Source organism: Biomphalaria glabrata, chromosome 5 (assembly GCF_947242115.1).
Source record: "Biomphalaria glabrata chromosome 5, xgBioGlab47.1, whole genome shotgun sequence".
Classification (NCBI taxonomy): domain Eukaryota; kingdom Metazoa; phylum Mollusca; class Gastropoda; family Planorbidae; genus Biomphalaria; species Biomphalaria glabrata.
In genome coordinates, this window is record NC_074715.1 from 774,006 (window position 1) to 798,411 (window position 24,406).

General features: G+C 33.9%; 1 pseudogene; it reads right to left on the reverse strand.

Annotated features, from left to right (window-relative positions):
* LOC106060745 (dynein axonemal heavy chain 6-like) overlaps positions 1–24,406 on the reverse strand; it is an 83,888-nt pseudogene that overhangs the window by 14,949 nt on the left and 44,533 nt on the right.

The following is a 24,406-nucleotide window of genomic DNA, read 5'->3' on the forward strand; positions in this document are numbered from 1 at the left end:
ATAAATCAAGGTTAAGGGCATGTATAAATCTAGTCAGAATATATAAAATTCTAGCTTGGTGATACAGATGCAGACATGGCAATATTTTAAAAAAGGGTAGCCTAGACTAGAATACTGGATCTAGATATTAATACAAGTAATAAAAGTTTCAAAGATGTCAAATGTTCTTGAAAATGTTGATGTATTTATTGAACTCTTTGACCTCCAGACAAAATTTAATTGTAAGAAATTTATATTTTGAAAAATTATAATGGTCAAACAAGTTTCAAGTGCGGCCAATTAGCTAGTTATTCTTTTCCCAAAGTTATACTTAAACTGTTAAATTTGTTAGAGCTATTTTTGAGATCTGTGTCCATCCAAGTTTGTTGTTTTTTTTTAACCCTTTTGCCAGCTGATAAGAGGAATAGTAAAATAAACAATGTATCACGAGCTAAAAAGTTCCTCACCCTGACAGACTAAAACAGTCTTAATCAAATCTACTTTCACTATGTTAAATCTTTGCTCAAGTTGCATAGGATTCTGAAGTCAGATTAGAATGGATTTATTCTAATTTGTTATATCAATTTTGATTAGGCTCATACTTCAATTCTGTAACTGGTTATAATTTATGTATGTTTTTTGTTTGCATATTTTGAAAAGAAATTTTGCTTTGATCCCTTCATGCAACTATTTTAAAATGCATGTTACATGCCTCTCTATGACATGCATCTTAATAGCAATACAGACTTTTTTGATCAGTTGTCAACGCTTCTAAACCCTGCAGCTTCTCTACAATCAATGGAGATCCAAATAATGTTGATATGCCATAAACTATTGACACCTTAACCTAGTTAAATCCTTTTACAAATTATTAGTAGAACATTATACAAACTTACAGATGAGAGAAATCAATTTGGAATATTTGTATTTTACATCAAAATATGTTGATCTGTGTTAAGGACAAAGTGTGTATGTGTGTGTACTGACTGGAGTAATACTTGTACAAAGACTAAAATGCTACTTTTGAGGTTGGATCACAGAAAGTCACAGATGATGAAAAAAGGAAACAGATCCTCAATTTAGTTTAGTTCTAGCTTAGACTTATACTTAGGTCCTCCTGCTCCGTTTGGCGCATTGGGCGGCAAGCTGTCTCCATAAAGAAGTTCTAGCTTGAAACCTGCTAATAAACATCAACATCTGCCGCAAATAAATTAAAAGGACTTCCCTTATAATGTACCTTATATTGAATATACATTACAATTACCTGATTCCGAGTATTTATATTTTGGTTTTAAGGTTTCAGGTCTGAAAAAAAACTTTAAAATTGTCCTTAGACATCTTTGATCTTGGGCATCTGTGACTCGACCACCATAGGTAATCTGTGGTGATAAAAGAAGTTTTTAATCATTCAACTAATTGTGTATTATACTGTATAAAAAAAAATCATTCATGAATGTTAACCTAAAATTTGGAAATTAACGAATATAGATAAACATATGAAGTCTTTTATGGATGTATGTAGTTTGAAAATTGTAGTGGTATTTTATTTTAAAATGTTAAAATGTTTTTTGCGCAATTGCATTTTAAGAAATGCGATAATAATTAAATGTGAGCCGTCTGTGGTCTAATGACAAAATGATACTTTTCTCTCTTGACTCAATTTAGCTAAGGCATCATTAGAAAGATGTGCCCACTTCTGTTTCTCCTTTAATCCAGCTTGGTCTCAAAGCATGATATTGCATGTCTAGCTGCTGAGCAAAATCCATATAGAAAGTCTATAACCATTTTTGATATAATGTGCACTGTTTTGTCATTTTCACTCCACATGAAGTGGGCATCCATGTCTGGTCAATTTCAATTACAAAATTATTAATTAAGTTGTCTCAAACTATTACAATAATTTCCTTTAAAATTTTTCTTTTTAATTACACGTTTATAACAAAGTCATGAAAAGTCAAGAGATAAATATTTTTGGCTTAGTGTTTTAGAAAGAAACTAAAATATTTATATCTCATGCTGCACAAATGACAATACACACAATACTCTACCTCTAATGTTATATCGATCAGTGTCTCCCAAGGGATGTAACCATCTTTACAAAACATTTCCATGTTGAGCAATGCACACTCTCTGTCACTATCACTAAAAGCGTACTAAAATAAAAATAGATACGACTTATTTATAAGAAAAACTGTATACATACATTTTTTTTTCTAAAAAGATAATATTTTGAAATGAATTACTTTAGGAAAGTGAAGAAATGATCATCCAGAGAGGACTAGTGACATTCAGAAACCCTAATATAAAGAGAGAGAGAGAGAGAGAGTTGCAGAGTCAAGACAGTCTAGCACAGTGGAGTCCAGTACAAGATCAGTACCGTACAACAGTTATTCAATTAGAAATTTTGTGTTGCCAATAGTACACTATTTGGCATGTAATACATTAGACTCAATAAAGTACACTATTTGGTATGTAATACATCAGACTCAATAAAGTACACTATTTGGCATGTAATACATTAGACTCAATAAAGTATCACCCTATTTGGAATCTGAGTTGCCACATTCTCCCAATTGGTGGTAGCTGTTTTGATTTCAATCAAGAAACAAAGGAGAGAGACACAACAATATCATTATTGTTAACTGTGTTAGGTTCATTATGATTTATTCGTTGTTTAATTAACAGGTCCATATTGCTGCATGTTTTGATGCTGAACATTTTCTTTTTTAAAAAAATAAAAGAAATATTTATACTTTATATGTGTGTTTGTTATATTTTTGTGTGTGTTGAGCATTGTCTTTTTTTTTTTTTTTTTTATTCATGAGCCACCAATTTTAGAACTTGCATTGCCAGGATGGTCTGTACTGAACAAAAACACATTTTTCTTCCCTAATTGCATTTTCTATTTTAAATTGAACAAATCTAGTCTACCATATATCACAGTAGCTACTCCCATAATACAGCCTCTCATTACTTTCAAGCATTGATTATCTCTTTCTCTTTTTTTTTTCTACACAGCACAGGGAATACATTTTTCTAATACATAACTTCCTTTGCCAGTTGATTAATGTCTGCCAGGAATCTTTTATCCAAATAAGATTTAATAACAATATTATATAAGTAATCATCCAGCTTCAATTAATTCTGACTCTATACTGGTATAGTCTTTCAAAATTGTTATAAGGAAAGGTCAAAAAATGTATTTTCAATATACCAGGTAGATGAATTTTCTCGAAAAAAAAAGGTTGTTAGACAATTATAAATGTTTAACAAAATGTTGTCCTAGTAACCCAGAGAAAAGATTTATTTTTGAATATCCAGCACTAAATGAAATTTAATAATCTTAACACAGTCAGATGCCCCATGCCTAATTAGCATTAAGTAAGGCCAACTCTCGTCAAATTATTATTTTATATCAGCTTCATGTCATAATTAATTTAATGGGACAAGCCTTAATAAACAAGTTGATTCTTTTGGAATAAAAACAAACATTAAATTCTAATAATAACAATAGAAACACTGAAAAAACAACAACATAATTCCTAAGCTTTTTCTTTATAGCCTCACTGTTTTTTTTTCCAGCTATTTTTTAACATAAATAACTTTTGATTTTTTAGATAACTTCATGACACATGTTGCTGAGATTGCTTTTCTATTCCTTTTCATTGTTCAGATTGTAAGGTTTTCTTTGCTGGAGGTGGTAATGGCAATAAGCACTATACTACTACTGGAATGACATGGGAGCAAATGAAGAAAGCTGCTCAGAACCGAGTTTGGTGGAGAGGTGTGGTTGTGGCCCTATGCTCCCCTGGGAGTGCACAGGATTAAGTCAAATAAGTCGTCAACTACAGCATTCATTTTCGTGACTGAAGGATTATATATATATATATATATTACTATGAATAAAGATAGGACAAAAGCAATTAAGAAAACTACATGACAAATGTAGAGAGTATAGATTCCCTACTCATCATGAACTGCCAGGTTTCTTTTATCCACTTAGTTTGCAATCTTAGGTACCCTACCCTGATTAAGTGTTGCCTGAAAAAGTATTTTGAGCACTAGTGCTAGCTCGTGGCTTCCACTGGGCAGATTAGACCAGATCTGACCATATTTGACAACAGAGTCAACAAAAAAAAGTTAGCTGTGATATTCATACTCTCCTGCCTTGACTACTGCAATCCCGTGCTAGCAGGTAGGTATACAGGACAACAACATCATTCAGCTAGAGCAGGGGTTCTCAACCTGTGGGTCGCGACCCCCCTTGGGGGTCGATTGACAATTTGCCAGGGGTCGCCTAAGACCATCGAAAATATAGATTGTTTTTTTCTATTCTTCTATTGCTGTGTGTGTGTGTCTTAGGGGGGGTCGCGTTAGAGTGGGGGATTCTAAAAGGGGTCGCCGACCTTAAAAGGTTGAGAACCGCTGAGCTAGAGCAAATTCAGAACAATGCTGCATGAATGGTCCTATGAAAAACAAGAAGTGATTCTGCTACTGCTCTCTTGTGTACACTCCATTGAATGCAAGAATTGACTACAAAACTAAGAATGTCCTTTTACTTTAGTGAACTGATCACTCCATATGTTAGAGAGAGAGCCCTGCAGTCCATGGACTCAATGTGACATGTTTCTCACTAAAAAGTTACAGTTTGTGGGCCTTTTCAGTGCTTGTCTAAAGGTTTCGAACTCACTCCCCATTGATCTCAGACAAACAGCTTGCTTCACTACTACATTCAAGAAGAACATTAAGACCTATCTGTTCAAAACTTTTTTTTTAGATTAATGGGTCATTTTAACACTTGAGTTTATGTCTGTTATGTAATAGCTTTAATAGTATCTAAAAACAAAAAAAATTGAATGGGTCCTTACACTAATAGATAATATTCCAGTTCTTAACATTACTCTTACTGTAATATTATGGTTCTACACTCTAACTGTAATATCCCAGTTCTACAGTCTTAACATGACTCTTACTGTAATATTCCAGCCTAATGGTCCAAATTTTTTCCTCTCAACAGCATGAAAAAAACAAATGCCAAAAATGATCTTCCTCCAGTCCATTCCCAGAGCTGTTATAAAAATTTTTTTAAATTTATATAGAAACAATAACACAAGTTAAGTCAGTCATTATTATTACTAATCTTTAAAATGTCTTTTTTTTGTCATTTTTAAATTAAAAAATCAATCAACCTACACTATAATAACAAATATAACAAATATGGAAAAGCTCCAGACCTTTGTTAACAGATGCCTACGCCGCATATTAGGAATTATGTGGCCAGAAAAGATAACTACTATCGATTTGTGAACTAGACAAAAGCCCATAGCCCAAGACATTTAACAAAACGAAAATGGAGCTGGATAGGACACACCCTGTGAAAACCAGCTACCGATGTTGCAAGGCAGGCACTTGACTGGAACCCACAAGGAAAGAGGAAAGTGGGCAGACCCAAGCAAACCTGGAAGAGGTCAGTCATCAGTGAAGCTGAGGGTACTGGAATGACATGGCAGCAGATTAAGAAAGCTGCTCAGAACCGAGTTCAGTGGAGAGGTGTGGCTGCGGCCCTATGCTCCCTGGGAGTGCACAGGATTAAACCAACACTATAATAATCCATACACAATACAAAGTGTAAATAACATTATTACTATTAACACAGAGGACTACATTATCATCTCTCAATACTATCATAGTGTTGGAATTTATTGTTAATTATTAAACAATTTTTCTAACAAAAAACAAAAAAGTCTTACGGTGGTCTTCAAAAAATGAAGTTGACATATCTATGAATGCCCTTCTTAGATTGGCTCTAATGCCCTTAGGTGGCCCATTAGTGACTTTGACACTATTCTGAAGAACACTGACAGGGAAATGTTTGGCAGGCATTGAAGACAGATAAGAGTCTAAAGTTGCTGTGTAAAAGTGAACTGGTCTCCTGGATATTTTTAATAATGTCTTCCATGGCATTCATCCATGAAGCAGCTAAATGGCAATTCTAAAAAGAATTTAATCAGTTAAATTTAAACTAAATGTTTTGGTTTAAATAACTTTTTAACGCAAAAAATGTTAAGTCTTTTAAAAATAATACAATCAAATTTTTAATTAATATATTTATAAATCTGGGAAAAAAAAAATCTATGTTTATTCAAAAATAATAAACATTGATTTCTGTTTAGTCAATGGCTAGGAGAGATTATAATATAACAGTTACCTATTTACTTTTTGAAAATGACAATTGGAAAGGTCTAAGAAAAAAAAAAAATGCTAGCTTCTGTTCCTTACCTGTACAAAAACACATTCACCAAATTTGGTTGCATTCTTGATCATTTTATCTGCCACTGGACCTTGACCTTGGCCAAGTGAAATTGATTTCACACTATAAGTGAATAGTTAAAATAAGGAATCAAACCTACAAATTACTTTCTAAATGTGAATAGGAGTTAATAAAAAAAACAACCACCATGTAATTAAGCAATAATTAATTATACATAAATAAAATTTAGGAAATGTCATGTCTTTTGTTAACTCTAATAAGAACATAATAATTAAATTTCCCTCAGCCAGCTTGCTCCAAATTAAAAGTTATACAAAGAATTTATTAAATATATAATTATACTGTATAAAGATAAAACACATAAAAAATTTATAGGTTTCAAATAATTAGCACTTCTAGCCTTCTGATGGTATTTTATCGTATCATCAGAGGGATAACATACCAAAGAACTTTCAAAATACAATGGCTCAAATATAACTAGGACTATCTGCCAGAAAATATGGGATTAAAAAAAATATTGCCACAAGAATAGATCCAAATTTTTAAAAATTCCAATGCTCAAGAAAGAAAACTTGAGACAATAAAAAAGCCCAAAACTATAGAACGATAAAGTCTAATGGTTAACCAAGCAAAATAATGCTAAAAATAATTTCAACAGACTCAAAAGTTGAGGAGGTCCTTTGCAAAGGTAGAAGCATTCTTGAACATATACTTAACATTAGACTTTTAAGCAAAAAAATGCCTTTAACACCAAAATAAATTGTACACGACTTCACAGATTTCAAAAAACTTTTGACTGGTTTTAGCATCATGATATGTGGCAAGTGATGAGGAAGTTCAGCTTGGATAAAAACATTATCAATATTATCAAAGCCCTATTCCAAAAGGCAAAAAGCTCAATACTTCTGAACAACCAAGTTTGAGAAAGTTTTAGGACATCCATAGGAGTGTGGTAAGGATGCATTCTCTCTCCAGCTCTTATTAATTAACATATTTCTGAAGCATATTATGATGGAAACTCTAGAAGGATTTACTCCTACTTGACCATATAGGCAGCCTTTGTTCATCTCGGGTTTGAAGACGATATAGACCTCATTGGGGAAATTTCAGACCAGAAACAAGATATTACTTCAAAACTGTATACTAGAGCAGTCTGCATGGAAATCAGTGCTAATAAATTCAAAATACTAGTTTGTGCTGGAGATATGAGATGTTGCGGATGTTGGGGTACAGTCGAACGAACTAACATTAGAAGAAGTTGACTCATTTAAATACCTATGGTCAAACATTGGAAGAGATGGACTTCAAATCAATAAGAAATAAAAACCCTTTTAAGCTTGGCATTTGCTATCATGAGCAAACTAGAGAATCTGGAAAAGTAACAGCTTCCAACCAAATTAAAACTGCATTCTTCTCTAGTGGTCTCTAAACCCCCACATGGTTGTGAAAGTTGGATACTGAACACAGACAGAAAAAATTCAAATAAATGCTACAGAAAAATGCTGGGTTTTTACTCTTACAAGTCAACACTCTGGATGACAAAAAAAAGGAGGAACTTCTCAAGTCTATAATGTGAAAAGACAAAGCTGAGCTGTTTCAGTCATATGGGTAAATTTGAGGAGATTTCAGAAACTCTTGGAAAATGAGGAAGCAGGGGGAACACTGTAATAAGAAACTCTCTGTCTAACTAGAGTTAGAGCCTTGACTTTGTGAATGAGATGATGTAGATCTACTTGTATTAAAAGCTAGTGTTACAAAGAAATCTAGTTCCCTATGTTGTAGAGAAGCTAATTGTTTTGGTTAAAACTTAATTTTCAAGAAGTAACTAACTGATATGAAAGGGCAGCAGACTGACACCAGACAAAAAAGATGTCACAAAAAATGGCAGCAGTTTCTCCATGTAAGCTTTATGTTTCTCTTTTCCATAACAATCATATTTAAATTCCCATAGAATTTAGCTTAAGTTAAAGAAGACATTTATGGTAGAAAAATAATTTAATGAATATATTTATTGAAAAAATGTCAGTATTTACTTTTCATGAACTCCCATATCTTTAGCAAAACGTAGAAATGATGTCATTGGATCTGATCCTGGAGAAAGAACGAAGACCAGTGGAGTAGTCTTAGATACTTTCATAAAGTTCTGGCAATGTGACAGGAGGACTTTCAACAAATTGTTTCCCTAAACATTCAGAAACAAACTCTGTCACTGCAAATGTTGTCTAGGATAAAAACAGAACTGACATAATATAAAAGTTAACAATAAATCCAAAAAGGATATAATTAATTTTTTTTCACATAAAACCCAAGAAAAATATCTTTGTTGAAAAAAATTTACACACAGTGCTTTATAGTTAGAAGATTATTTTGATCCTAACTGCTACTTTTTTCTATCATTTTCAATGAATCAACAATCTCAATAGCCCCAAGATATCTATTAGCATTGAAGGATAACCCTGGTATCAATTTAGATTAATCTAGATCTAGATCTATTCCATTAGTCTTTCTACCTCAACATTAAGTTAATTCATGTTACAGAGAATATCAACTCCTTTTAAACATTTGAACATTGTGAGTGTAAGCATTGTTTTTAATTCATCATATTGTAAAAAGCCAGAATGAGCCTTTAACTGGGAAGGAGTTTGGTTAGCAGGCCATAGATCTAGATTATCCATTTGACTGCCCTAACCCAGGGATCTAAGATGTGATGTGATTTTACAGAGAACCTGTGCCGCAGAACATAGATCTAATATTTAAACTATGACCAAGGTAAGAAAACTTAAGGCTATGGTGCAAGATCCTTTGATCCCATTTGCCAGTTTCACCGTTAGAATAGTAGGTCTATGTACTGGTTTGTAAGACGTGAGTATGATGCTCTTTCATTTGGGCACACAACAAAACTTTTAATTGAAAACTCACCCTTTCCTCACGGAAAACTTTAACAAACATTAATTTTTGAAAAGCTGTCAGGCGATCATTCCAATTTCCATTAACTCTATCTGGAAGAGGCAGATCACCATCGTTATATTCAGGGGGATCCAAGACAGCATAGAGATAGCGCTCCGGAGGAGGATTGGCTGGAACCTAAAGTTTTTGATATAAAAAAAATCATGCTTTCTCAGTTATAATCTATACAATTTTAAAACGCAGAAACTTTCACAAGCTTCTTGCATTTATAACATTGTAAAACCTAGACCTAATGGCCCAAGTCAAGCTGAATATAAAATACATCCTTGCTAATAAAATGAGCCTTTTTAAAATTCTGTAACAGTTATTGTAAAGAAAAACACTTTTTTCTCTTGCCTCCTGTTAGGAGCATAATAGTACAATAGAGTCAAAATACACTGAATGACTACACAACACACATCTCTAATATTTGCTGAACACATTCTTATGGATAGTTACAAGCACATGTTTACATAACAACAACAACTGATACATTAAATCATTTTCATAACCTTCACCCCAGACCCCCTTCGGTTCAAATTGTGCCTAGGATTTACAAGGAAAGAACTAAACTAATCATACACCAAAATAATTGTTATCTTGTTCATTTTCTTTATTTCCAACAGTTATTGTATAAACTTTATGTCCATTGCTTACATAGATTGATAAATCATTATGTAAAATGGGAATACCCACTAGAGAAAGTGAAATAAAAAACTTTATTTTTGTCACAAGGCACTATTGTTTTGTTATTGTCACAAGCACTACAATTTTTGTGTGAAAGATGCCAAGTCACTTAATTGTTCCTAGTTGGAGGCTCAAATTTACACTCTTGAATTTAAAGGTTTATGTCTGCATCTTCTGCCTGTTGTTCCTCATGTCTGTATCTTCAAGGTGTTTTTCTTATGTCTGCATTTTCTGCTAATTGTTTCTTGTCTTAATCTTCATGCTTGTTTCTTTTGTCTGCAAGCTTGCAGGTTGTTTGTTAAGTCTGAATTTTTGTGGGCGTCTCCTTAATCTGCATCTTCTGCTTTTGTTTTTTTTTTTATGTTTGCACTTTTGCGGTTGTTTTTTCATCAGGTAACTGGCTTAATCAATAAAATGCATTTCGACCTCATGAATATTATCATCATAAGGTTCAACAAAAGCTGTTGCATTTTTGGTGCAAAGATAGCAACTATCTGCTCTTTATTTTACGATCTTCATTTGGTCCATGTGTTCAGCTTTTTAAGATAGCAATAGAGCTTCGTGAGTGATTTTGTAGTCAATAAATGTGACTGGACTCGCCATCTGAGTCTAATTCAGTAACACGTAAACTAAAATACAGAGAGCTGTACACAGTATACATTAATGATTTCAACGACAGATTTTTATTATAGGTTCATCCAAATGTGTTCAGACTAATGTGAATTCTTTAGGACCATAAGAAATATAGTGCTTATTTTGATTGTTCATCGCTTTTTGTGTATTGGCTCACCAGGCTACATACTATTACAGAAAATGTGTTTGGCTAGCATAACAGAGTAAACAGAAGGGGTAGCAAGAGTCTCTTGGGCACAGTATTAAAACAATGAATCTAGAATGACAAAACTAAATTTAGTCATCCTGTATGGAGGCCCCATCAGTTTCTTTATCAAATTGCAATATACTGCAGACAATTTAAAAATTATAATCACAGAATTAATGGGAAATAAAATAATGTAAGAATTCAAAACATCAAAACACATTCTTTTTTTTTAAGAGCTGTTGTGGGCCCCTATTGGTAATGAGACTGGGCTCACGGAACCCATTTGTGCCATGGTTACTATGCCACAAACTGTAAAATATTTTGTATAATTTAGAACCACAATAAAACAATTTAATATAAGACAAGTGATTAAGGCATATTTCTCATTCCAAATGCTAGGACAAATTCTAAAAAGTGCTATTTATTTCCTATGCCTGAAATGGGATGCCTGAATCAGCCAGAAAAACAATGCCTTTGCAGAGTTAAGTCTCTCATTATTATGTACAAATAGATTAAAGAGACAGATTTCAAAGAATGAAACAATCTTTTTTGAAGATGTCCTAATTATTAAGATATGTAGCCTTCAGTTTGATTGAGACTGATTGTTTTAATATTTTTTTATATGGGTAATGCATTTTGTTACCATTATTATTACCTCAGGGCCTTCATCCAGTCTTATCCATACAGGTGTTTTATCCAAATCATAATGGATGTAACGGAAGTCTTCAAATGTGTCACTCATCTCGCAGGCCATTTTCCAAACATTTAATGGAAGCCACGTTGTGTTTTCTGGTTTGGGGACATTTTGCTGTAGAAAATGTAATGGCTTTTAATTACAAAAAAAGAAAAAAAGTTTTTATTTTGATAGAAGTTGTGTGTTCTATAATTGTTTAACCTTCCTCTTTCAGGGAGTCAGTTACACAGATCGGGTCTTAAACAAGGAAATCCTATGCCGAACTGGGAGTCGAACACTTAGTGAGGTTGTGACTGAGCGTCGCATGAGGTTTGTGGGACATGTTCTACGTCAAAATGAATTACGCACACCAAGAGTTGTGATAACATGGAAGCCAAAACGAGGAAAGCGCAAACAGGGACCTCAGAACAGTGGACACCAGGTGGGAGGAGGCTTCAGACATTGCCAGTGACAGATCTTTATGGAGACAGCTTGCCGCCCAATGCGCCGAACGGTGCGGGAGGACCTAAGTCTAAGTCTTTCAGTGAGATTCTAAATAATCCATAAATATGTCAAGTTGTCAGTGGTGACAAAGTGTGTTGATTCTCAATGGTTATATAAATTTAAACTCTCAAATCTAATTGATTTGAATAAGCTACATTCTTTAAGATGTACAGAAAATTCTGTGGCATTCAGCATTTTACATCTCTTGAAACTTATAATCCTCCCTTTGTAACTTCTCTTCTGCATAAAGAGGCTAATCATCAATACACAGCTGAGGTCACAGAAAATCACAACTCCATACAAGTGTACTATTATTTAAAACTTTTTATTCCTAATGTATATAATAAAATAATAACATATTTATATATCTCTAGGATCTCTAGAAAGTCATTTCATTTCTGTGAAGGCATTTCCTAAAATAAATGAAGTTGAAATAAGAGAAGAAGAGAAATAATAACCAAAATGTCTAATACCTTCTCTATACCTCCAATAGATCCACGGAGAAAAAAATTCCACTCCAAGGGAGTTATTTCCCCTTCAGTTTTCATAATCTCTGAGCAAAGCAAAAATGAAAATACAAGCTAGTGTTTTTCAAAGAGACCTCTGAAAGAAAATCAAAGCAACCACTAGAGGAATATCTCATTTCACATGTCACATTAATCTGTAAGTAAGATCAAAGTTAATTTAGTTAATGAATTCTTTAAGATTTACAATATAATTAATGGGTACTTGACATTAGCTAAGGAAAGGCTAGCTTCATAACACCCTTGTTAACTAACCATCAGTAATAGAAACAGATGACCTTTGCATCATCTGCATCTGAAGGATGTGAAAGGGGACCAAGCATACTACAAAATAAAGCATGACCACAAAACAAGATATACTAGAGGCACTATGAGATATATTTAAAATAAAGCATGACCCACAAAACCATATACTACTGGCATTCAGCATTTTACATCTCTTGAAATTTATAATCCTCCCTTTGTAACTTCTCTTCTGCATAAAGAGGCTAATCATCGATACACAGCCGAGGTCACAGAAAATCACTACTCCATACAAGTGTACTATTATTTATTTATGTCAGGTTTAGGATTTATTTGCGTTTTTAACTAGCTGTATACTGTTAAGGTCCCGTGGGTTCAACCTGACAAGAACATCACTCACAGACAGTCGTACATACAGTAAACAACTAGGTGAATAGTTTAAATAACAACAAAAATAAATGAATTTAATTGTATGAAACATATATGTGTATGTACAATGAGGATGACAAATAGACAGTATATATATTAGATATATATATATATATATAATAGGTATATATAAAGATATTATACAATAATTAATTTAAGCACCTTTGCTACGGCTATTAACTTGTCACCCTGGCTTTATGGTCCACCAGACTCTGACCGACTGGCGTCACAACACTGCCAACCTCGGTAATAGTAAAGTTTGACAATGACAATGAAAAAAACTGCAATATGTATTTCTGAGACGGCAAGCGACGCCCACAACTCCAACACTGGCACCCTATAAACGAAATAAACACAATACTCTCAACTTCTACACTAAAAATAGAAATAGTGACAACCTCATACAACATACAATAATAGATATCTCAAACGAATAACTCACCCTAAACAGGGGTCTCAATAATTCAACTGAATAATAAGTCTGAGAAACTGGTACAGACAAATAACGTTTTACGGGCCAACACACCGTCCGTTACAATCAAATTCAGAGGGTGAACTGCCTCATGACAAAGAATGACCGATAGATGTCACCGGACTTTGTGACGTAGCAAAACAATTCAAAACAAAAAAAATACAAGACACGTACTACGAGTAGAGGAAATAAAAAAAACAGAGTTAGGAGAAAGAAGTAGACACTTGTCTATACTACGCGACAGGCACTATGAGATACATTTGATTATTTTATGGCCTCCTTCAGTCATGAAACAACTATTGGTCTCATGTAATTGAGATGAATACATAGGCTATGATTGGAACCATGTCACACACGCAGCAGTCCTCCCCCCCACCCCTCCCAACCAGCTGATCTATCCAAATGAAGGTTAATGCCAATAAAGTTAAGGAGTAAATTTTATCGGCATCCCAGACTCTGCCAGGGTGTAGCACTGTAAGCTGCCCAAGGGTCACTGGCTCTTGATTTTTCTTCAGGGTTGACTCCTGAAAACTTTCCCCATGTTTGGATATAGCTGCAATGAGTAGAGATTTGAATTAGAGTTTTCCTTCTCCTAGGTGGGTAGCCAGCAAGCTAAGGAGCCCCTTCCTGCCTGAAGATTACTTGTTAAAGCACCAGTGCTCTTCTTTACAGATAACAGTTCAAGCCGGATCCAATATCTGAGTTGGACTAGTTGTCAGAGGCTATTTGAGACGCATGCCTTTGGAAGCATTTTATAGGCAGTGGAGTGCTTTTTTTGCATTACACCAATTCCAGTAATGTCAATATTACTGAAACCATGAGACAAATGCAGGTAACAATACAAGAATTATCTAGAAACATTCTTGTAAATACATACTGTAGTCTCTCCTAAGCAAATGTCCAGTCGTGTTTGAAGGTCATCGGACTTCTCACTGGTTGAGATTGTATTGTTAAATAGCTGAATAAAATTTTAAAATAATAAAATGGTTAAGATGTTTCTGACTAAATCCTAAGCATTTGAAACATTGGAAAAATAAAGGCTAAAATTCAAATTAAACTCAGACAATCAGATGATGGGGGAGGGAGAGTTTTTTTTATTTTATTAGTAATGTGGGTGTAGGGGAGAAAACTACTCTATTCTAGCATCATTTCATTTTTCAAATTTGTTTCAGATTTTCTAAAAAATACACCAAACTAATTTCTACTTCATACTCATACAGATGGCTCCTTGGTCCTTTTGACTACTGCCTAGTCCTGTTTTCGAACCCTACCAATTTATTACAGAAGCACAGATGACAAAAATGTTGACACCTTGTAATTCATTCTTTTAATCACAAAGAAACAATATGGATTTTACAGAAGAATCCCATCTAGCCTTGTCAAGAACCATAGCTGCAGTGCTAAAATTTGTTGCAGGTTGGCGTCATTATCATCTAATATACCGTCATTGTCATCTAATATACCATCTAGCAAAGCATTCATGGATAATAAAGATTATTATTATAATCGGCTTACAGGGGTAATGTTTAAAGTGGTTCTGCCCATCAGCAACACAATACACAAAGAAGCTAAACATTTTAAAATGAATTTTCTAAATTAGTTAATAATGACACTGTATTTCAAACTTTAACTGTAAATAATGGATATTTTGGATAAGACATAGACTGATTGTCAAAGAATATGAGAAAAAAACACATGTGCTTATACATGAGTAAATTATCTGTTTTTATTGTTATGACTATCTATCTGGCTGCCTGGAAACACTGGACTCAGATTGCCGGGTACTTTATCAACTCTAATAAACTATGTCAAATACTGTACAGTTGGAAGTTTGAAAGACTGCACAAGCACTTCACTGTAGAGAACCTTACAAAAAGGTACTGCTCTACTTAATTGAATCATACTAGATTATCTGTTTTGTCCAGAACTGAACTGAACCTGGACTCTACCAGACTATCTTGACTCTGCCACCTCTTCTCTTTATAAAGGGCCAATGAAGGCCTTCTAGGAAATGACAGAATGTCCCCAGACCTTTTTTAGACAAAGCACATGACCACATCACAACCTATTTTCAAGTAGAGTGTTCCTGAAGGGCCATCCCTCATCCTGGTTTAATGCTAGCAGTAGATGGCTTCTGTCACCTGTGTGAGCGTGTCATATGCACATCTAACCTTACCCATATCAATAAGTTCATTTATAACAATATCCTTTTTAAATACTTGCAAAATGTATATGAAGTAAATATGGGTAAAGTTAAAAATTTTACATTTATGCATGGGCCCACTACAATTTGAAAGAGACCAACTTTGGGTACTAAGATCAATACTTATTGGTTTAGGAATGTAAATTACACATACTAATGTGATGATTTTATTGGCTTATCCATTCCTTTACCTGTTTAAAATACTTGAGAGAGAATTGATACATGGGATCTACTTCCCCCATGTCAGACACCACAAAGTACATAACCGAACCCCTCTCAGCAACACAGCGATATTTCTCCTGGGCCACACTGATCTTTTCTTCTGTTGTCTCGGATTCAGCAAGTCTTTGTTTGATAACTGTTGAGGTGACCTGTCAAGAAACAATTCAATGTAAGTCTTTGATAACTGCTGAGGTGACCTGTCAAGAAACAATTCAATGTAAGTGTTACGTGCGCATCTTAGTGTGAATGTGAAATGGTGCGATTGCGTGTTGAAAGGGGAGAGGAACCGAAATGGAGGACTATGAACAAGAAAGTGTTTTCAGTGTTAATAAAGATTAAAGTATTTATAAACCGTGATTTGTCGTTTACATGTCTAAAGAGTCTCATCCAATATGAAAACGTAACAAGTGGCGCCCAACGCAAAGGTAAAACCTACGTAGTCCTTTATACACAGTTGATCTCCTGTCAACAGACAGTAGAGATATCATATTATATAGTCTAGATCTAGTGACAGGATACTATTCAATTTGATTAATATTAATAGAAAATGGCGGACAAGGCTGAGGTAGCAGCGTTGAAAGAAGAGGGAAGGTTGTTGGAGCTGGAAGGGGCAGAACTAAGAAAGTACGTACAAGAAAGGTTGATGGAGAGGGAGAGATTAGCAATGGAAAGAGAAAAAGAAAAGGAGAGATTAGCGATGGAAAGAGAAAAAGAAAAGGAGAGATTAGCAATGGAAAGAGAAAAAGAAAAGGAGAGATTAGCGATGGAAAGAGAAAAAGAAAAGGAGAGATTAGCGATGGAAAGAGAAAAAGAAAAGGAGAGATTAGACATGGAGGACAAAAGAGAAAGAGAAAAAGAAAAGGAAAGATTAGACAAGGAGGACAAAAGAGAAAGGGAAAAGATAGCCATTGAAAAGGAGAAGAAAAACGAATTAGTCGCCATTGAAAGAGAAAGATTAGCGTTTGAAAAAGAGACAGCAGAGAAAAAGTTAAAAACAGACCAAGGAAAAGAGAATGATAAAAGAAAGAGTGACTCTACAGGGAATAAACTGGCAAAATATAAAGGTTTGATATTCAACGAAGACAAAATGGACATAGACATTTTTTTGAAGAAGTTCGAAATAGAAATGAGAGAATTGGAATACCCTGAAGACAAATGGACATTCTTATTGTCGAGATCATTTACAGCGGAGGTGCCCTCAAAAATATGTATGAACCAGGGTAACTACAGCATTGTGAAAGAACAACTACTTCGAACTTTCGGGAAAACAGAAGCTTTCTATCGCCAACAGTTTGTTAATTGTGAGATAGAACCAGAGGATGACCCGCAGACCTTCCTGGACAAAATGAGCAGCCATTTCGATAACTGGATAGAAACTGCTGAGGTAGAAAAAACCTTTGACAGTCTTAAGACATTTCTCATGCTGGACAAAGTGATGTACGAGTGTCAGGAGGAATTAAAAATATTTCTGTTGGAGAGGAAACCGAAATCCATAGAAGACATAGTAAGACTGATAAGGGCTTATAAAGTGGCTCATCCCGAGAAGAAATTATCTAGAGGCAGTGATATAGAAGAAATAGTTGCCTTTAACAGAACATGTGAGACACAGAATAACTCTCACAGAACAAGGGAGACACAGGATAGACAGTATAGAAGTGGTACATATGAAAGACAAAATGATAGCCGCAACGGAAGATATCAAGGAAACAGACAGGAAAGAAAGGACTGGGAGAAAGGTAGAATAGAGCAAGGCTTATCATTGTCATCTGATACTGGAACATTGGAGATTTTTCAGACATTCGTAGGGAACAAGGCAGCCAAGACCATCAGGGATACAGGGAGCACTATTATTGGAGTGAATAAGGATTTAGTGGAAGACCATGAATATACAGGCGAATCTAGGAAGTGTGTTATGTTTAATGGGAATATTGTACAATTACCGATTGCTAAAGTTAGTATAGACACACCGTATTTTAAGGGGACAGTGGAAGCTTGTGTTGTAGATCAGGGTGAGATAGATTTAATTATTGGGAATATTCATGGGGTGAAAATATGTTCAGTAAGGGAGATTGAGAATTGGAAGAAATATTATGGGATAAAGTTTACGCGAGGTAGAAATGGGGATGTGGAAGAAGACATAAGATCTCATACATCAGATGACATGGGTAGCAGAGAGCACGAGAAGAAAGAATTAACAGATAAGGTAGAAAGCAATGCAATAGGAATGGGTCCAAATCAAAGTAAAGTAAGGCAATCAGAAGTACAGGGAAAGCGATTTAAACCCACATATAGACGTACAAGTCCATACATCTTATGCTTTAATTGTGGGAGAAGGGGGCATATTAGAAGACAGTGTCAACAGTTAATTAGAATTAAGGAATCAAGGTACAATAGTGGAGAGGCGTATACGAGAAAAGAGAGGGATATTAGCAGCCTAGAAAACAGTACAGCTAGATCATTCGGTAGTAGGATCACAATGGGACATCATTGCAAAGGAGGGAAGCGGAAAGGATGGCATGTCAATAATGTTAGAATTATATAGATATGATTAGAAAAGGTAGGACTGATGGACACTAATTATTGTTCTATTCTACAATGAATAAATATATGTGTAATGAAGTAAATATATTTGTTACATATACATATAGGTTAAGGATACTACATTATAGAAGTTTGTAAAGGCTACATAGGAAATGTAAGAGTATAAATACTGGAAAGTAGATACGTATATGTTGCACAATGTATTTAATTATGTGTGGTTCGGTTGGATTATAATTATTCTATTAAAATTACATTTGTAAGAAAATTATCGAAATGATGTGGTAGAAATACATAAAAAGAAACGTCAAGACTGGAATTATTATATAGGCCTGATGATACTAAGACGTAAATAGCATTGGATTAAAGCTATGGTATCCTATGAGGAGTGTTGTTAGTTATAAATGGGTCATGTTGTTGAGGCTACAATATACATGGAGCAAGATAGACCTTGTTTGTTAACTATTTGATTGCGACTGGAATGATGGTGTTTGTACAGGCATAAAATTATGAGTGGGGAGTTGTATTAATAGAAATATGATTACTTATAGATATATGTTAACAGAAGTGGTTTCAATTGCTCATAATAACAGTTATTATTGTGATGAATATAATTGTTATTTCATGTTGGAATTGTATTGGTATTAACATGACATTGTGTTTGATTTTGTGTAATTATTACATTATAGTTTTTATATGTTACCGATTTGTTTTAACTTGGAATAGTCTGATAATATATTCAGTGATTTGTATTTTGGACGTTCGATGTGCATCGAACTTGTTAAACAGGGGGGGTGTTACGTGCGCATCTTAGTGTGAATGTGAAATGGTGCGATTGCGTGTTGAAAGGGGAGAGGAACCGAAATGGAGGACTATGAACAAGAAAGTGTTTTCAGTGTTAATAAAGATTAAAGTATTTATAAACCGTGATTTGTCGTTTACATGTCTAAAGAGTCTCATCCAATATGAAAACGTAACAGTAAGTCTTTGATAACTGCTGAGGTGACCTGTTAAGAAACCATTCAATATTTTTCTTTAAGTTGATCAGAATTAAAAACTAGTTAATACATGTCTGCTATACATTTTACATCTGACCTTATTTCAACAAGTGTATCTACACTGTTACTTGATGTTTTTACTTTAAATTGGCAACTAAAACCAATTTTTTCCCAATAGCAGTAAAATTTATTGGTAGACACCCTCATGATATAATTTTCTGGTAACATTGTTAGACCCATTTTTAATCTTAGAATTTTGTTTAACTTTATGAACATTGTTTTTTCTTGAACCAAGTCTAATAAAACATAATGGTATTTTTTCTGTTTGATTTCTAGTCTTCTACATCTTTGTTTTCTAAATCACATTATAATTATATGATCATTATTACATATTAAACTCTGCTAGCGGAATTATAAAAAAAATTATTTTAGTGCTGTGTTACTTCTGCCGAGAGATATAAGGAATGAGAGATCCTCAAGATGTGCTTGGGACATTTGATTGATGCTTTAATGGTCATAAACACCCACATTACCAATGGAAACAAGTGAAACTCACACATGTGAAACTCTCACATTTCAAGGCCTATGTGATACTTGCCTTAGAATCATTCAATGTATTGATAAGTTCTTCATTGTCCAATATATTTCCTTCCGATTCAAAAAGTAACTTAAGAATTTTATCTTCAATAGATTTCAGCTGGTTCTTATCAGCATTGATTCTCATGATGAGTTCATTTCTTTGTTCTTCCAAGTCTGGTCTCTCTAAACTGACAACATCACTACAACCAAAAGAAAAAAAAAACAACAACCTTTTCATGTCTGACCTTTTAAATGTAACTAGTTGAAATTTTTACTGTTCCTAGTTGAAAATTAGTCTATTTAAAAACAGATTGTATTCCAAAAAAAAATTTCTATTTCTATTTTCATAATCAAAACAATAAAACAACATTTACATAAATGTAGGTTTTATTTTGGTAATAAAAATTGTAATGTATTTAGTTTAACTAATCTTATTTTTTTTAAAATCTTTTTAACAATTCGACTGGTTAATTTAGTCTTGAAAGAATGCTTTGGATATTAAGCCAGAGCTAAAATAAAATGCATGTAACTAAAAAAAAAACAGATGAAAAAGAAATTTTCAACCTAAGAAGTTGATCTTCAAGGCCTTTCTTGGTGACTGTGAAATTGATAACTGTTACTTTGATGCAGACTTCTGGCAAGTAATGTGGATTAGAAAGTTTGGTGGTCATATAGAAACGGAAGTTTCGATCATAGTCTATATCGCTATCCCCCAAGCGAATCAACACACGCCCACCCTGAAAAAAGACAACGAAAAAAAAAGATTAAAAAGTAACTTTTATTTAATCAGAATGTTGGCCTAAAACTCTACACATTGGGTATCACTTTGAAAATTTAGTTTTTAACTGCAAGTTCTATCCTTCCAATCCCTTTTAAGCTCATTCATGACTAATTCAATTATAATTTCACTTATGCTGATTTTATTTATAATAATCTTATTAATTACTAGTTGATTCATCATGATTCTATTTATGGTCATTTCATTTATTATAATATTATTCATGCTAAGATTTTTCCTTATCGTTTCATTGACGGCAGCCAGGTAGTGTGATATGCTGACTGGACTGTTGTTCGATGGTCTCAATAGTACCAGATTCATAACCTACAGTTCAGCGAGAGGTTTGGTTAGGATGAAATTACCGTCAAATCTGAAGGAACATGTGAAATATTTTACATGTGAATAGACTTCATTACTTTTAGAAATATTACAAGATAAACTAACTTTTGTTTTAATTTTAAAGATTACATCCAAAACGCTGTTCATTGAATACTTCCTGTAAACATGAGACACGAGCTAAGTAAAAGTAAAGTTCCCCTTTCAGACCTTGCTATCTATGGGGCAGATGATGTTAAGGTCATCTGTTTCTATGGCCAACAGTTAACAAGCAGGGTGTTATGTGGCCAGTACAACGACCAACCGCCTTTACATTCCACAACTAAAGTCGGGTACCCATTAGAGTTGGGTGGACTCAGGGGCAAATGAACTCCATCTTATATTTTCTTATATTTCCAATAAAATCTATTGTGAGCCTAAACATAAAACTTAGTTCATTCCCTTAGAAAAGGAAAGAAAAATTATCATAAATCAGCCCATAACATAGTTATAATGAGAATGATATTCGAGAATGTTTAAAATATCATTATCTAGATTTCAATCTACAAAGGAATATGGTAAGCAGACAAGATAGGATAAGATGATCTGTTCTCTGCTATATATAACAAGTAGGCTCTGACCAGAAAATAATTTTCTAATTGGAAATACGTTATGACTACATATACTCTATTAAAAAAAAACCAGGAACATTCCAAGACAACCACTAAGGAGACCAGATACAACACTAAGAAATTCATTGAAAGCATTGGCAAATGGGGAGGGGGGAGGCATTCCATAAAATCATCCTTAACCTTTTATGTATTATCATTTTAGCCTCGCATTTTTTCATTCACAGTTACCTACAACACTATACTATTTATTTTTGTACAAAATATATTTTGATAACTTCAGCAACCAAGATTGGTGTTCTAAAAGATTACAGTAACATTTTTTTTCCTCTCTGTTCTACAATACATTTGCATCTGAACACTCTGCATTAACACTGTTCTGGGCATCTCTTTGAGAATCCTGGGATTAAAGCAAGTAATAGCTTTACTTCACAAATACCTAATTAGGAACACCAAAAAACTCAAAATTTTTGAATCTACTCTTATAGAGAAACATGTTAAGTCCTTAGAAATGAAGCATTTTCATAATGTCAAATTTGATAAAAGTGACCTTACTTATAAATATATAACTGAAAAAGTCAATAAGGTTACATAAAAGGTTCAAATACCTAAAGGAGTTTAAAGCTTGATATGTTACTTGTCATGTAAAGCACTTTAGTTATAGTTGGAGAAATGAATTGAATGTTGCACTGACCAAACCCTCAAAACATATTGGAGTCCAAGGGTAGATTACGTAAAGTTGTAACAAGTCAGGAGACATTACTCCATCATTAAGCCTTTTTGCTTCAAAACAGGTAAGCCTGCTCTTATGCATGCTTCCAGTGTTCTCAGAAAGTTGGAATTTGATAATTTAATAATTTTAAGCTTATTTAGAGCCTCTCTATTTCTGATCCATCTGTTGGCCTGAAAGAAGTGTCAACAATAAAACTCAGCTTTAATCAATACAAGTACATACTAGAAACATTATTTGTTTACTTAGAAACTTTACCTGTTCTTGTGGGTCAATCATCAAAGGCCACCTGCGACCTTTAGTTACAAGAACAGCGTTTTCAATTGACACAGCATCTCTTGGCAGACCGTCAGCATTCCATTGTCGAATTTCATATATATATGCCAAGACTGACACAAGAGTCATATTTTCTGTTGCAGGTATTTGAAGCTCAATCAATCGTTTAGTCCAAACTGTAGAAAAGTTTTTGTATCCAAATTATTAAATACAATCAAATGTCTTATAATGAATCTAAGTATTCATGCTAGATACATCAGAGTATTTCAGTCATATCAATTGGTCGTTGTGGTAATATTTAGGTTATGTTATGCTACTTTCTTAAAAATGTTCTTTCTTAATATAAATATTTCTAAAAGTTTTTAACAAATAATTAAATGTGAGAAATACAAGATACAGTTAAGTTAATAAAGTAAAGTAAAGTTCCCCTTTCAGACCTTGTGGTCTATAGGGCAGATGATGTAAAGGTCATCTGATTCTGTGGCCTACAGTTAACGAGGGTGTCATGTGGCCAGCTCAACGACCAACCGCCTTTACTTTTCCCCAACTAATGTCAGGTACCCATTAGAGCTGGGTGGACTCAGAGGCGCCCAAGGATCCTGAAATTAAATATCCCAGTCTTCACTAGGATTCAAACCCCGGACAACGGTTAGGAAGTCAAGCCCTTTACCGCTCAGCCACCGCACCTTCTAAGTTAATAATAATTGATGTAAAATATTTTGTTTCTAACTACTAAATCATATATCTGAGAGTAAAGCATAACTAAATAATGAAAAATCAAGCTAGACCTAATAATATTTTCAAGAGTTATGAGAACAAGAAGTTTGTATAATTTGATGTTTGGCCAGGAAGGTATACAGTCTCAAATGATCAATTCAAAAGCAGAAAGCAGGAGGTTTGGACTAGAAAGTAGATTATCCTTATCTCTGAAGGAACATCCGTAACATGTAAAACATTTTATAAACATTTTTTAGAAACAGCCTTCACCATTTTCAAAACCTAATTCATTTTGTACTATTCATATTTTCTTATTGAGGATGATTAGTTGTCATGTATCAAGATTAATGGGCGATTAGGAAAACTTACAACTGAAATGAATCAAAAGCTGCTACAAAGGTCTAAAAAATGTATTTATGTATCCAACACAAGACTTAAGCTAGTCAAAAAACAATCAGTTAATATGGTATAAGCAGACATTGCATTAATAAAGGTTTCGTTTTTTAAGTTTTGGACATTCATTCAGAAATTAAGATTATCATGTACCAATCTAAACTTCTTGAGAACCAAAGCAGACAGCAGTGGGAAGGGTTCAAACTGATGACAGTTCTAAAGGCATACCACACGACCAGTTTGCTCTCTTAATGGTACTAGTTTTCAAGGGTGTCTGTATCTAAACATTTTAAAAGTACATTGTTTTTGATGTTTAGACTTACCTTCTACAAGTTTTTGCCTGTAAGTAGAAGTAAAGGCTCCATAGTAAGCTACACAAGCTGCTGCTATAAAAACATCTCCTACTACATTTTTCAACTGTACATCAAAGTTGGCAACACTTTCCTCCCAGCGAACCTATAAGAAACATGATGTAGAAAG